Raw genomic sequence first — 17,552 nt, 5'->3', positions numbered from 1 at the left:
CTGGTGGGAGACAAACCAACCAATACCAGGTGCTATAGGTTACATTTCAGTGAAAGGAACTGGTGAAACTATTACAAAATATTTATTGCCTTAGAAAACTATAAAAACATGGGGTTACCATGAGTTGACAGTTGACATAAAGGTGTTAATGTACAGGCATGCACACATATGCCCACAAGCATAAAGCAAAGATGGCTAAACTGAACTATCTTGGACATATCATGAGATTATATGACTTAATTGAAAACATTATAAGGATTGAAAACATGAAATGTAGTACATTGAGCCAATCAAGGAAGCCATGACCCTGAGTTTGCAAGACCTGAGTAGTTCTGGGAAGACTCTCATTCATAGGATTGTCAGAATCTTGGGGCTCTTGACAGACTCTCATTCATATGATTATTAGAAGCCAAAGTTGACTTGATAGCAAATAACAACAGGATCTCTTAACATGTTAATTCTAGATGCGTGAAGTCCTATTACAAGTCCAATAAGCATGTTTTGCATAAGTGATCAGCACTGCGAGATATTTTTACCATCTTCATTTTATATCCCAGAACTTTTTTTTTTTAATTATAAGGCTCATTGGTTTTAAAACTAAGCTAGATACATTTATGAGTGGTATGGCATATTTTGTTTAATCCAGCATCATTTCAGCAGTGCCCTATAGGAGTCAAGAGATGAGGAACACAAACAACAAATGTTGCTACCAAAAACAAATCTGCAGATGCAGCACAACAACTTGATAACACCATAAATCAAACAATGGGGGGGATAAGGAAGACATGCATTCTTGAGAAGGTTAGAGCTGAGGAAAAGCTGCTTTTAAAAACCAGATGGGAAAATGGTCTTCCAAAAGGTCTCTTTTATTAGAACAGGGCTGTTCTTTTTCATTCAGAATGTACAGTGATAAGAGCCTTTTAATATGTTATAAAAGGGGTTAGGAGCTAAATCTCTAACCCCATGTTTTAATTATGTTGCCCTCACTAAATAGAAAAGCAAGGATTTCAATTTTTGTATCTTACCATTTTGAAAATGAAAAATTGGCAAATTTGATAAGTTCTCAAAAATGAATGATATTTAAGCCCCTTACCCAGCAGCATATACAAGGCCTTGCTGTCCCCTGGCCTGTGTGCATAGATATGAACATGAGTAGGTACTAGACTTGTGCGCAGATCTGTTTTCCTTCGGTACCTTCATTTCCTTCTGTACCTTCTGGAGCACATAATGGGAAGGGCCCTCCTGATATGAAAACCCACCTGATACAAAAGCAAGCGGGAGACGATATCGGCTTCTCCTCCCCTATTTGGCATCACAGTTTAATCTTCTTTATTAATCCCAGCAAACAAAAAGAAAACCCTCATTCCCTGAAAACTACTACCACCTAGTTACCTCTCCTCTACTACAAAGTAGAAACAGCTCTAAGGAAGCATTAAAACCAAAGCAGAAAGGAGATCAAAGTGTGCCAAGAAAAAAGAGGGGTTTTAAAAGGTAGCTTAGGGAGGATAGCTCAGGAGGTCATCTCATTGTTCTTCCTTACCTGGAAATGGGAAGCCTCCTCAAAATGCCTTGGAAATAGTGTGTGGCACCCGGGAGAGAAAGCATGTGTGCCTGCCTGCTTGCAGCACCTTTCCTTTCCTGAGTAGGAAACAGCTTTAAGAAGTTGCCTCCTTTAAATGCCTTCATCTGGGAGAGAAAGTGTATTATTATTATTATTATTATTATTATTATTATTATTATTATTATTATTATTGACTTGGAAAAAGTGTGTGGTACCTGAGGGAGAAAGCGTGTGCATCTGCCTACCTGCCTGCAGCTCCTCTCCTCTCCTCCTCTAGAGTAGGAAACAACTTTAAGAACTTGCCTCCTTTAAATGCCTTGGAAAGAGTGTGTGGCACCTGGGAGAAAAAGCGCTGTGGCACAGGCTGGTTAGCAGCCAGCTGCAATAAATCACTATGACCAAGAGGTCATGAGTTCGAGGCCAGCCCAACAATTAAAATAAGTAATAGCCCCTGCTCGTTGTTGACCTAAGCAACCCAAAAGATAGTTGCACCTATCAAGTAGGAAATTTAGGTACCACTATGTGGGGAGGCTAATTTAACTAAAATTTACGACACCATATAACTGCTACCAGCTGTGGAAAGGAATGAGGAAGTCGGTTTCACAGTGGATGATGAAGCAGCTGCTCCCCCTGTGGCTGAAATCGAGCATACCCTCAGGAAGCTGGAAGCTGGAGAAGTTTAAATTGCCTCTGTGTCTGTCTCTGTCTCTGTGTTCATATGGCATTGAATGTTTGCCTTGTATGTGTACAATGTGATCCGCCCTGAGTCCCCTTCGGGGTGAGAAGGACGGAATATAAATACTGTAAATAAATAAATAAATAAGCCTGCCTACCTGCCTCTCCTCTCCTCCTCTTGAGTAGGAAACAGCTTAAATGCCTAAAATGTTGGGAAGGGGAGCCTGGGAAGTCTCCCCCCCCCAATAATGGGTCGCATAGAAAACTAATATTATGGCTCCCCAGAGCGAAAACAGATGTATGCCTTCCTGAATTTGGGAGTCTCCTGAAAAAAACCCGGGACACAAAATAAATCATGGTTTACCTGGATTGCACAAGCCTAGTAGGCACTGCATAAACTGCCTCTCCATTCCATCTGTGATAATACTCTCCCATTATTTGGGGAAAACAGATGAGGGTAAAGAAAGGGTTCATAATTCAAACAGCCATTTTATTTTTTTATTTACAGCATTTATATTGCATTTTATTCTGTATCTGTATCTAGAGAGATTTGGTAGAAAGATGAACAGAGAAAGAAGTTGATAGCTTAAATGTACTCCATCACTTACATCAGAGCCAGGTTAATGCAGGAATAAGGATGTAATGGGTTAGGTTAAATGTAGGCGTCAACTTGTGTAGTGGCTTGTTTATTGGATTACAACTCTGGGGAGTAGGTCAAATCCCTGCTTGGTTATGAAAATCCAATGGACATTCCTGGAAAAGTCCCCAAAAATCCTGTGATCACCATTAGTAGGACACAACTTGAAGGCACAACAAGAAGAAATCATGTAGAAACAACAGAGATCACAAGAGACATTTGTCCAGTAAGGGCGGCCATTTTGGGAAAACTGTGTAAGCTTCAAGATGCTTCCAAAATAAAAGTTACCCCAAAAAAACAGTGGCACAAGGCACAAGAGAAAGAGAAGAGACTTTAAGAACTTTGGATTGATGGAGAAGGAACAGAAGTGTTTCTTGCCTTACCATCCCTAAGGAAGCCTGGTCATAGGCTAGACAAAGAGGTCCAGACCCCCAGCTTCAGCAGAACATGCCAAGACTTATACCATGTCTACACAGATCCATCTTGAACCCATGGGATGTATGGCCAGTTCTGCAGTAGAAGTGGTGCTTTGTGTAATTAAGAACCATAGGCTATTCAGGGCCCTTCTACACAGGCCCTAAAATCCAGCATCTAGCCACCAGGATAAAGAGGAGGGTGGCTAGATGATGTTTGCCAAAAATGCATGCTGAATTGCATCATCAGTTGCAAAGCACACCTTTAAAAGGTGTGCTTAAAATCTAACATTGCCCAAAAAATGTGCATATTTGCTTCACTGGATATCTCTGCACTCAAGAAAAACACTGGACTTGCTTGTGATATCCTGGTGTGGATTGCTCCAGCACATGTGCACACTTTAAAATCCCAAAACAGCTGATGCAGGCTGTAAACAGATAGAGTCACGGACACACAGATGGCTAAATGAAAGCACAAATGGAAAGCAATTCCCATGAGAACTCTATACATCAATTCCTTTGTTCTCATATTTATGAAATTACACAGAGCTTGCATTTACACAGTGGGCACCAGCATGGCAGGCAAGTGACCTCAAAAGGAAGCAGGGTTTAAGAGGGCAAACATAAAGGCAGAAGGCGGTTGAGGAGAAATAATGACAAGAAATCTGCTTGTGTGCATATTCATTCATATATCCGCATCAGCACTTATGAGATCCAGCACATCTTGGAGATTCAAAAAAATTTTTTAAAAGAAAATAATTAAAAGTCTTGCGGATTTCTAAAATTTACGACAAACAAACCTTTCAGGACGCTAGGAGAAAGTGATAAGAGAAGGAAGAAGCTGGAACATTTTAAAAGCAGATGAAACAGTGGGATAACAGAGGATTAATCCAGACAGTTGGATTGTGACTATGTAAAACCAAAAGGATTTTCCCCCAAGATGGAATTATAAATGCTTTGTACAGCAACAGTGTTTCCCACAGCTACAGTGTTGTGTCATCTGTGTTCTTTATAGCATGAACAAAAATGTGAAGAACATATATTTCTCAAGGGCCTTGAGGAAGTGCACAACATGTGAAACCTGATTAAGCATAGTGCACTGACACATAACAACAGCACATTAAGAAATGCATATCAGTTCTTCACAGTTCCATGTCTGTTGCATAGCAAGTCCAGGTTCACAACAGTTCAACTACAATAAACATGACAGCTTGTGAATCAAGAAGCCTCTTTAGTTATCCCAAATACATACAGTCTTTAAATTGGAAGGGTTAATGTTAATATTTTGAATTCCCTTCGTGAAGCTACACAACAATCTCAGTGCCTATTGTGGAGATGGGGAATAAATATGATAAATGCCACAGCAGGCATCAGGGAAGCTGAGCAGTCAGAGTGTGTCCCATTCATTTGTAAACTTTTATAGCTTTGGATAATACAGATCGTAGAATGTGTAAATGGCCCTTTATCAGGATTTACTGACCTGGAAGGGGAAGGGTGAGACTGTAAACACCCACACTGTTAATAAAACCCAGAGCAGGGGCAACCTTGCCTGCCAGCTCTCTGAATCGTTTTATGGTGGTTCAACACCACAGTACTGAAGAGTTTATTGACCTCAATAATTAAGGCAGTTGTCTATGAGAAAGCTGCATTCAGTACGGAAATGACTGCAAGCAGCCAGAGTCTGAAGTCTGTCTATCTGTTTATTTCCAGAACTTCAGTCTGACCTAGCATTTAGAATAAGGATAAGGATAAAGATTAAAGTGTAGGTGTTTTGTATTGCCCAAGCAGTAGACCCATAGAGCTCTCAGCCACGCCTGGCTGAATATATGTTTCCCCCGCCTTTTGACATCACTTTTTGATGGTTCATATTAAAAATTACAGATAAATTTCATTAATTTGATGAGGGATCTGCTCTTTCATCAGTTCTTCTTGCCTATGAGGCTTGCTTAGGACTGCTGACAAATATGCTACCATATACTGCATTGTGTTATTTACATTGAAAGCTAAAACAACTAGGTTCCACACCTCAATCAATTCCATTTTCCTACAGTGCTGGGGTCTCTAAGCTATCAGAAAGCAGTGGGTCAGATGTACTTACCCTTAGCTAGGGAAGGACTGGGAAAAGTGCGGTCATATATGGTCATTGAGACCACTTCAATGGATTATTTTTGGTTGGAATCCAAAGAGCCATCATGAGAGGGATTGGATTTAAGACTTCAATAATAGGGAGCACATTTTCACCTGTTGCATTTAACAGACTATAAGCTACAATTAAATGAATGTTCAAGAAGCATTAAATAATCAGACAAGGGGACCTGTCTCAGGTTTCCCTCAGGCATCCAAATGATGCCTCAGGTAAATCCAAATTAAACCCAGAGTGAACTGGGATTTCCCAGTTTACTCTGAATTAATTGAACACCTGGAAAGATCCGGACTTTAATGTAAGGTCTGAATCTTTCCAGATGTGGGCCCTGTAGGGCTTCTGCAATCCCAGGGGTCAATTCCCACTGCAATTACAGTTCTTCGGGCTCCAAGAGCCCAAAGGAATGGGATGGCAACCTCACCCTCCTATCCCAGCCCCCCATTTACCCCCCAAACTTACCTGAGGGACCTGACGGGTGCTCAGGTCCCTCAGGTGAAAGCTCCTGGTGTATCAAAAGTTTGTAGCCACCCCACAGGGAAATCCCTGGGTTTAGGAGAAGTGTGAAGTCTCAATCCCAGGAGGAACTGGGATGAAATATTGCAGTTCCTCTCATGATTAGTGCCTGTCTGGAAGAGCCCTAAGAGCAATCATTGAATAAAACTGAACATGCCAGTAAGTAGACAGGGTGAAACTAAGATCACAAAAAACTTTATGGACCAACATAAAGTTGGTCAGTGACCTGGTTCTAGTCTGAACTTTAAAGGACTTCTCGAAAGGTGCCAGAAATAGGTTCAAGATTATTAATAGTTTTTCTTCAACGTTTGAGCTATGGCAGATTCAGCTGCCCTACTGACATGAAAGCCATTAGCTGTCACTAAGCCAACAGCATCTTAAAACTTCTACTCATACAACCCAAAATTTATTTTGTCAAAACATATTGGGCAACTCTCCTCGCTCAAAACATGTCACAATATTTCCCTTTCTCTAGATGTGCACTCAAATTCAAGCTAGAAAGTATATTCTTCTCATGGTCTGTTCCTAAGCCTATTTGCTTTGAAGCAATTCCTATGCAATGAAAAAGTTTTAATAGGCTCACAGCCTTACATGGAATGCAAAGTGAATTCAAAAGGTCCTAGTCAAGAGAAATGTGTATATTTATTTTTTAAAAGACAAACAATTTTTGACAGACTTGGTAATCTACAAGTAGTTCTTTTCTTAACCTCTCTGCCTGAACCAACTGATCAGATTCTTTTGTGAGCATTAAATAAGATAAAAATTACAAAGCTCACAACTTGAAAAGTTAATTGCTTTTGCAAGTTATTAATAATACAAACAAACAAGTAACCTATGCTGAACGAAAGTATGCACTATGTGCTTACAGCATATTTTCCTGAGAACTCTAGATAAATATGAGGTATTTGTTTACAAGGATGACACGCTGGACTATGCTGCAAAGCTGAACAAAGATGCTTTTAGTTTACTGAACTGTGTTTAATTTGGTAGGAAATGACAGCCCTTGAACTCACCTGTGTCTCTGATGCCTTTAGCCTTCTCCATACTTAAGAGTTTCATAATTAGCACTTGAAACTAAGTGCAGACCATGTTCACAATTCAGAAATACAGCATTTAGAATTGCATTCAAAACAACATTCTGCCACATTGTGGGATGAGAGGGGGAGTGTAAGAAAGAAATGGTTTGGAGAAGAAAGAGAATAGACCATGGGAGTAGTATTGGTTGTGCATGCACGGATCACCTCAATGTTGGACTTCTGCAATGCATTGTAAATTGGACTACCTCTGTACCACATTCAGAAACTCTAGTTAGTTCAAAATATAGCAGACAAATTAGTCATGAGGGCATCTAGGGCTGGATCTACACTGTCCTATATCCCAGGATCTGATCCCTGATTTTCTGTTTATTCTGGATTATCTGGCAGTGTACATTTATATAATCCAGTTCAAAGAAGATAACCTGGGATCAAATCCTGGGATATAAGGCAGTGTAGAGGCAGCCTAAAAGTGAGCATATTATACCTATACTAAAATCATTCCACGGTTTGCTAATTTATTTTCCAGGCAAAGAACAAAGTGTTGGTTTTGACCTTTAAAGCCCTATATGATTTGGGTTCAGGTTACTTACAGAATTGTCTTCTCCCCTGTACCATACCCTGGACACTGAGGTCTTCAGGAGAATGTTTACTTCAGCCAGAATCCGACTGGCAACTGTGACCCAGAGGACCTTTTCATCAGCTGTCCCAGACTGTGAAATGACCTGCCAGAAGAGATTTTGACAAATAAGCTATCAAAAGTTAAGACACAATTAGAGACATGTCTCTTCTGGCAGGTCTACTCAATTTAATTTTAAATTTAAAACTACAAATCTTAATTTTACATTCCATTTATATTGTGTTTTAAATTTTATACTATGTGGTTTAATATATGTATTCTATGGTATTGTGTTTTTCCTGGGTGTTTTCACTGTGTTGGATTCCACCTTGAGCCATGAGGAGAGGCAGATATCAAATAAAATTATCATCATCATCATCATCATCATCATCATCAGGAAGCAAGAAGGAAAAGTTTTAAAGGATAAGACAAATGAAGGAATATTTTTTTTAATATTTGGAAATCACTTATGGACTTTTTGAGATGGCTGACTCAGGCTGCTTCCAGACAGCATTTAAAAGCACGCCAAAAGGGGTTTAAAAAACCCACTTAAGCACACACTCCTCCCCCAAAACACGCGCTTTCTCAGAAGGGTATCTAGATGCTTTCTTGGTACTTTCTGGAAGGGCACCCAGATACCCCCACCGGCAAAAAAGGCCTTAAAATAGAAAATAACTTACCTGGCTCCCATTAAATGCACCAGGAGGACTCCAGCAGGAACTTAATGGCAGCCAAGTAAGTTCTTTTCTATTTTAAGATCTTTTAAGTGGGTTGGGCGGGGTACCAGTTTGGTTTTCCAGGCTCATACAGTCCAAAATACCTCAGAGGACTGTGTGTATTGGGCCCGGGGATTGTGTGACGGGATTCCCGGGCCCAATTCACACTGGGTCCATATCTGGAAAGACCTGGATCTTATGAAAGATCTGGGTCTTACCAGATATCAAATTCATTCAGGACAAAGCAGGGTTTTCCTGCTTCATCTAAAATTAATTAGATTTTACCAGAGGTGTCATTTGGATGCCTCCAGTAAAAGCATGTGAGCTCACACATTTTGGGCCCTGGCTGGATGGGCCCTCATTCTGCCCAACGGCTGCATCAGCCCTGGTCAGGTACCACTGGAAACTCACAAGGTCAGAAGAAACTAGTATTGGTCAGCTCCTGTTCTGTGCCCCCCAGGACATGGGTCTTATCAGTACCACAAACAATAGAGCTATGATTCAAGTTTAGCTGCCATAGCAACCTTCTATGAAATCTTGGAAGTATCAGTTTAGGGAGGGGCATTGGGAATTCCCATTTAAAAAGCTCTGGTGTGTCACTAAATTCCAAACCCAGTAGTCAAAGTGGAATCATAACACTATAATTCATACTGTTCATCATTACTGTGTAGTGTAAATGGGACTTTTGAATTTAGAGCATTGCCATCCTAATCACTACCTGTTAGAGATATAGCTGCTCTTCATGATCCTATTTTTAAAAGCCATCTAAGCTTATAGCTTAGTCAACACAATGCAATTTAGGCTAATGATCACCATATCTTCTTATGACTTAAATGTGCATTGTGCTAAGCACATGCTTTTATCTTTCTCTCATGTTACTGTCATCTAAACATATAATGAGTGACCTTGAACTCTAGTTTTATGAGAGGAGGAGGGAATACCTCCCCATGCTCTTTCCCCACAAGCTGTTTCAGAGTTAAGCCACAGTGAGCCATTTCTCAGTTGTTACCATCCCTGCCGATAAAGAGAATGTAAAATAGAGAGAGCTATACTCACTGACCTAGCAATAGCTGGGTATATATATGGTAGAAAGCTCCCTTATTACAAGCATTAACAGATGTGCAGTCGCACTGCAGCAGACAGTGGGTCTGACCTTTGCAACATCTGTTCATTCTGGTTCAATACAAAAAAAGAAGCTCTGAACTAAGCATTTAATTCTTCACTAATTTCCTTGTCAAAGAAAATGGTGAGTGATTTTAGCAATTTTCTTCCCACTGTGGCAAAAGTTTTACAAACCATAATAGTTTTGAGACCAATTTGCAGTTTGTGACATCCTCTGTGCAAAATTCACACAAAACAGTGTATTTGGAACAAAAAAAACCTTTTTGTTTTGCACAGAAAATATTTTTGCATTATATTGTTTCCTGTGCAGAAAATGCTATTTTTTGACACCTAATTTGATGTTGGACTGATCCATCTGCCCATTTTATAATAGCCCCCATTTCTGAGGTGTTGCCAATGCTATTTTGCACTTTATTGTCCATTTCTACCGGCACATTCTGTTCTGGATTTTATGAATTAGTCTCCTGTTTTAATATTGTATGTTTTTTGTATGCTTCTTGTCGATTTTAACAATTGTTTTATTGCTATTGATGTTTTACTGGTATAATTGTTTTATAGTTGTGTTACTGATATTGATTGTTTTATCGGGCTAGGCCCCATGTAAGCCGCCTCGAGTCCCTTCGGGGAGATGGGGCGGGGTATAAAAATAAAGTTATTATTATTATTATTATTATTATTATTATTATTATTATTATTATTATTTTCTACACAAAACAACCACACACACACACACACACACACACATTTTACATATAGATATGTCCCAAACAAGAAAGGTTTTCATCAGTTCATTATTCTTCCCATCAGGGTTTTTTGATACTTGAACAAAAAGGCTTTCAACCATTTTCTAACAATATTCTTTCCATCCCTTCCCTGAGGAATGGCCTACTACATCTGCCACAGAATTGCAATTTCTGGTATCAATTTGCTGTCTTGTCATTCTGTGGTGTTGGAGAGAAACACCTCTCTCACACTGAAAGAATTCTGTTTCTCTATGTTTATTTGGTGGTGATATGATATTCTGGAGTTGACAATAATTCCTCACATAAACTTTCAGGGAAGAGAGAATAAGCTAACACTGAACATGATATGCTATCACTGCATTGTGTTTCCAGACAGCCATCTCAGTTTCAGACACAAGAGGCATATAGCCCAAGGAACACTGGTTTTGAATTTTTCGTCAGCAATAGCAACCCAGACAGACATAACAATTCCCTATTTGTGCAACCTCAAAAGGGAACGCATGGCATTTCTCTTCTTGAGCATCCGTACCTGGGGAAGCAAATTACCTACACGTTCCACAACAGTATACAGCAATAATCCTACTGCAAATTCCAATGAAGGAAAAAAGTGTTGTCAGTCACTCACAACAAAGAAATGCCGACATTCAGAGAGCACTGATAAAATTAGTGCTTAATTTGTAGCTGTAGAATCGGATTTTCTTCAGACTAACAGCTTCCCCTGTGAGTCACACCTGCAAAACCCAAGCAGATTCTAACTACATTTATTCCAATGGGTTTTTTTAATGATACTGAGTGTTCAAGTTACATAGAACATATTCAACACCATGGACTTACATAATGAGAAATAACAGTGTTGATGATTCAGGGTTCTTCCTACATGGGAATATAGCATTCCAGGTTAGCTGCCATGGCTCAATGCCTTGGAACCACAGGAGTTGTGGTTTAACAAGATCTTCAGCCTTCTTATCAAAGAGTGCTGGTGCCTCAACAAGCTACAAATCCCAGGATTTCATAGCATTGTGCCATGGTAACTCAAGTGGTCTCAAACTGCATTAACATGCCAAACTGTCACTATTACCCCCCTAGAACACATGAAGTACATCTACACTGTAAAATTAATACAACTTGATACCACTTCAACTGCTATAGTTCAATACTATGGAATCCTGAGAGTGGTAGCTTTACAAGATCTTCAGTCTTCTCTGCCAAAGAGTGCTGGTGTCTCACCAACTACAAATCCCAGGATTGCATAATATAGACCCATTGCAGTTGAAGCTCTGTTGGACTACATTAATTCTATAGTGCAGAAGCACCCAAGGAGGTACTTTTAAAACAAAAAGTATGGGGGAGAGAACATTTCATGGAGGCATAAGATGGAAGCAGGATTTTTTCCACCCCACCTTTTCCCAAAACTAGTGTTGCCTCATATTTGTTTTGAAAAAAAACAAAGGGATTTTTTTGATAAACGGTTATGAAAATTCTACCAATCCCATCTCCAATATTCTGGAAAAAATGAATCCTTTTATTTTTGTCAAGTGAAGAGAAACAAGTAATAAAATAGTGGTTAAAACTGTGCAAGGATTTTGTATTTAACACAACCTAAAAGCATGGTGAACAAAATATTTTAGACCTCATTAGTCATTTGTTCTTTTCCACACTTTCACAGAATGCAGACCTATGGGCAGGTATAATGAAAATGGACGAGATAGATTCTGGTTTATTAATATGCTTCCACTTAAATCTCTCTCTCTCCTTCTTGGCCTTTCTGTTGGGGTGTTTTGATTTGGCATTTAATGCAAGGCTCAGCAGAACTCCATTGAATCAAACACCATTACATGTCTTTTGGTCTTCAGGTCAAAACATACAATTGACTCTTCAGTCTCTATTGACAATCAAAAAGTTTTAGGTGTTGACATTTCATCAAGTCACATGGCTCTAAAGCTTTGAACAACATATCAAGTTTTCCTGGAAATAATTGGAATACAGAAGTACTTTTTAAAAAGAAGAGAACATATAATTGGTTTGCTTTTCAACAATAAAGTACTGAGACACAATGGGCCATTCAATTAAACATGGCTAGCAATAGATTCAGTGAAACAATGCTGTTACAAAGCAGCACTGCTGTTAAAACTCAGCATTAAAATGTGAGTTTAGAACCATTGTAAAATATAAAAAGAAAAGTTGAAAAGGATGTCAGGGTGAAGTACATATCACTGCACTGGATCACAGCCATCTCATTTCCTCATATTCAGGTGCTTGCCACCCTTCATTTCCTTCTCTAAATTCAGAACCAGCATTTGGCATTCTTGGGCAGTTTCCAGGACCAATGTCTCACCACGGTCTCCAGGTCATTCTTTAAAATGATACTCATGAGCAAGGTCCTGCTTTGGAATTGTGTAATATAAATGTCCATACGTGGAGGTATGCATTGATTGTGCTGAATGTCAATATAGAGCAACTGAATGCAACATGAAATACATAACTGAACTTCCAATGGAAAACACAACCCAAGAAGATGTGCTAATTTCTTCTTTTAATTAATTAATTTTCATTCAGGGGGTTGGTGCTCATCTCAATTTCTAGGCCAAAGAGCCCGTGTACCTCCAAGGTCATGTGGCCGGCATGACTGCATGGAGCACCATTACCTTCCTGCCGGAGTGGTACCTATTAATCTACTCACATTTGCATATTTTCGAATTGTTAGGTTGGCAGAAGCTGGTGGTAATAGCAGGAGCTCACTCCGCTCCCTGGATTCGAACCGCCAACCTATCAGTCAGCAAGTTCAGGAGTTCATTGGTTTATCCCGCTGCGCCACCAGGGGCTCCTTTTAATAACATTCCTCTGATTCAAAAATTGAATACTTGAAATTTGCCCCATCATTGCTATGAAAAGGTTATAAACAAGTCCCAACCTTTCTTAAATTTGGTTAAAGATTTCTCAATTACTTGCATCATCAGTTTGTCAATCTCAGCTAGTTCACAGATCTTTGTCTGCCATTCTTCTTGCATTGGGATAACGAGTTCCTTCCATCTTTATTCATAGACAATTCTCACTGCAGTTATCATATATTATAATAATCTTGCATGGCTGTCAGTGCTCAATGACCTGGAAAGCAAATAGAAGAAAGTATTTCAGTGTAGGGCCAGAAACAGGAATCTGTTTCAAGCCAAAAAATAAAATTCAGCTTCAGAAAATTGATCAGGATCTACATTTCAGTAATGAGTTGTGCCAGACACAAATGCAATGCCATATTGTTACAGCTGTTATTGTTTTTGTGGTTGCTGAATAAAATCTATTTTCCTTTCAGAAAGTATATGAGTTTTAGACACATTTAAAACAAAGTTTCAAACTTTAAGAACTCTTATAAGAGCTTGGAAACTACCAAAGGTTGGTGTCATAGAAAATGAGGTGCAGCTCTCTAGACATAGGGGGACCCAGAGCAGTCTTACACAATGGCAGAATTGGATGCCACATACAATACAAAATGTAGTAAAAACCAACAGTTGTAAAACACAATCAAAAGCTGATATCAAAATCCAATTAAAACAATAAAAACCATGTGACTGTTACAGCAGGGGCAGTAGAATTGAGCCAAAGTCAGAACCAGTCCATGTTCAACTTCATATTAATCCAAAAAAATACACACACACACACATATATCAATATATCTATCTTTGGTCTTCCTTGATGTCTTGTTAAGAGTTGGGTCAACCTGTCCATACTCATCACTTCCAAAATTTTGTTTAGCCATTGATCTTTTGTGGTTACTTCTTATTGTCTCCAAGTTAAGGCACTCTTTTTAAACACTTATTTCAGTGGGAGCCACATTAACCTTAGAGGATGTAATCCTTCTCTGGCTTATTTGCTGTTGCCTCCACCACTGTCCCATCCCATTTTTCATAGGGACTTCAATATCATTGGTGTTCAACTTGAGTTGTGTTCAATTAAGTCAGGCTTAGTTAGCAGCCAAATCTTTGGTTGCTGGGAGAAAAACGAACTTGTGGTGTCACTATGCCCAACTTTGTGTGGACTTCCCCCAGCATTCACTCACTCGGGTGAGTGGGGAAGGGGATGGGGTGGGAGAATGTGATGAGGAAGGTGTGCATGTTCCCTTGCTTGCTCATTTGGGCAGGTAGGAAGAGAGAATGCACATGGACCATCCCTCACTTACTTGGGTAGGTCAGTGGACATTGAAAAAGGGATGAAAAAGAAGAGCATGAGGATGGAGGATGCACACATTCCCTCATTCCCTCACTTGCTCAGGTGGACGGGAGGGAGAGAATGAGGTGGGAAAGCATAAGGAGGGTGTTGTAGTAGAGCCTGTGAGTAACGTTACAAACAGTAGTATGGGTGCTAGAAGGGGGGAAAGGTTTACTCAGTAGCAGGAATCTGATGATGAGCAGCAGAGAAAGAGGATCCGGGACATACTTACAGCACCTACAGATGAAGAGTCATTTGAGGGATTCTCTGGGGATAATGGGTCAATAAGTGAAAGAAAAGAAGGAGATACCATGGATTGGACTAAGATAAGAGAAGTGCAAGCTATTTGTGAGGCACCAACAACTAGTGATACCTTTATGGGGTTCTCTGGGAATGAAGACTGGCAATCAGGGGATCCAACTGATCTCGGGGGGGGGGGGGGACTAAGTCTTGACAGGAGATGGAGGAATTGGAGGGAGAGTCAAGGGAATTCACATGAAGAGCTGGGAGCAGCTGCAGGGGATGGTGATGGGGGGGGATGGTCAGTTCATCTTCTGATGGTGATTTGTAGATAAAAGTGGGTTCACGGATGAGGAGTCTTTGCAGAAGGTGTTGATGTGTGTTCATGTGCTAGGTGCTGTGTATTGGGAAAGTTTCTTGTAGTCTTGCTGCTGCCTGTTTCATGTTTGGCGTTGAACTCGGATCTGCAGTTTGGACCTGAACCGGTTTGGCTAAAGACACTGCTTCTGCGGACACTGGAGCAACGCTGTTTTGGATTCCTCCTGCTTCGACCTTGGACTTTGGCTGACGACACTTCTCTTCTTGCAACTCCCTTTGTTAACCATTTGTGTACTGTGCCTTTTTGTTTTGCCTTGGAGCGCTTTGTTTGACTTGCTGCTCTTTGCATCCAGTTAATCTGGATTACATTTCTGTTTACCTTTTGGACCAGATCTGGTTTGGGTTTTTGAGTTTTGACCAGTGGAACTGCTTTTAAGTATCCCTGCATCCTTTTCCTTTTGTTTCAATAAACTCTGTTTTGAAGTCACGTTTAAGTCTGGCCCTTTAAGGTGTCTGTGATTCCAACAGAGGGAGTGGATATATTTTCACTAAATTAACTTCCCATGCAAGAACATGAGAGAAGCCCCCCGCAAGATGGTAACACATCCGGGCACTCAACCCTAGGCAACGTCTTTGAAGATGGCCAATTATCTCACACCAGAATGTATGTTCTCAATTCACAGTAAGTTCTCAATTTGCTTCTGACATGATAAAAACAGTTAGGTGGGACAAAAGGAGATGGGTCAAGGGAAGAAGGGTACATGTGTTTGTTTGCTCGCTCACTCATTTGGGCAGGCAGAAGGTGATATAATGAGGGAGTGGGAGAAGGGAGGATACACATGTTTATTAACACCATTGAGGAAGCAAGAAGGAGAAGCAGATAGGACAGAAGAGTGGGAGATGGGAGGTAAGTGCATTCCCTTGCTCACTCACTTGGGTGGTCAAGAGAGTAGATGTAGCTGGATAGTAGGGAAGAGAGTGGTGTAAGCATCTCCTCACTCATCCACTCACATGGGCAAGTGGGAAGAAGGGGTTGGGACAGGGTAAGAGGAGGGAGGCTGCACATAGTCCTTCACTTGATCATTCACTCAGGTGAGTGGGATGGGGTGTTACTGAATTATTGGGGAGAACTGGAATATTCTTATGTTAAGAAGAAAAACATTGAAAGAGAAAAAACGTCTTTTCTATTTTACTACTAAGACACTCAAAATAAAATTGCAAAGCTGAAAGCAACCATTGCATTAAAATAGATATCTGACTTCATTGGGGTAACAGATGTTGGACTATTTAGGGATATCAAGCAGAATGTTAAAACAGTAGGACATCAAGTCACCCCAGGAAGCATCCGTGGTGGAAATATTTTATTTAAACCCCGAATTTCACTGAGTTGTCAGTTTAATTGCGAAATGAAAGTTCTTTACCAGACTCTAATTTCTGAAAACTTTATTCTGTTCTTCTAACCAGGAACGGACACCTCTGTCAAGCCTATTTCTGAAGATTTCCTCCTTTTTCCACCTCCAAATCTGTTCTGCGTCAGCCTTATACAGCTATTTTTAAACAAAGAAAAAAGTCTCTTACATACTTTTCTATGCTTGTTTCAGATAGAGGTATTAACAGATGCATGAACCCCATTGACTAACGTTTGTTCAAATTTTAGAAATAGACAGAGTTTGGGCACTTTTCTCCAAAAATTGCACAAGCTGTCAAATATAGTTTTCTTTCTTTCAAAAATTTATCATGGACCTTGAAATATATGGCTTTCTGAGTATAAATGGCATCTTTTTAATTCAGTTCATGAGATGTGAACTAAGAGATATCAATTTTAAAATCTTGGTTCAACAAAATTTCACACACTCCTAACCATTGACCCCACCACATTTACAGAAAGGCTTTGGAGAGCTATCAGCAATATTCCAGTTCTTTTTTTGATCAGCCAGTCAAACATAACAATTTATTTATTTATTTATTTACAGTATTTATATTCCGCCCTTCTCACCCCGAAGGGGACTCAGGGCACATTACAATGAACACATATATGGCAAATATTCAGTGCCAACAGACAAACAACAATTAAACAAGGCACACCTGCAAATGCAAAAACACATCCAGTCATTTCAGCAGGACCTAGTTATATGTTCCAGTCTGGATGGGCATATATGTGAGCATAAGAGACGGAGAATTGTGTGTGAAGCAGAGGCCATTAGTCCCCCAGGCCTACCATCATAAATATTCTTACAGCAACCCTTTTTATTCCTCTTGTTGTCAAATTTTAATGTTAGGCATGATCTCTGCCCTATGTTTTGGAAAATAGGGGTCATTTAAAAGAAATATATGTACTTTGAATGTTAATTATATAAATTCACAGGCAAATAGAAGTTTAAATGGATGGATGAAGGAGGATGGTTCCTATTTGTCTTCCCTTAGCACTCTGCCCATGCAGACGTGTCATGAATGCCTGTGCGCATCTATTTTTTTCCACCTTGAGCTCTGGGAATTTTGGTATTTCGGTAAACCAATCCACTTCTATTATTTTCTCAAATCCTTTTTTCCCTTTTGAAATCCTGATCATGCCAAATTAATACCTTTTCCTTGTCAATCACACTTCATTCCTCTTCTTT

Source organism: Anolis carolinensis, chromosome 3, assembly GCF_035594765.1.
Source record: "Anolis carolinensis isolate JA03-04 chromosome 3, rAnoCar3.1.pri, whole genome shotgun sequence".
NCBI lineage: Eukaryota > Metazoa > Chordata > Lepidosauria > Squamata > Dactyloidae > Anolis > Anolis carolinensis.
This window is presented reverse-complemented; position numbering follows the sequence as displayed.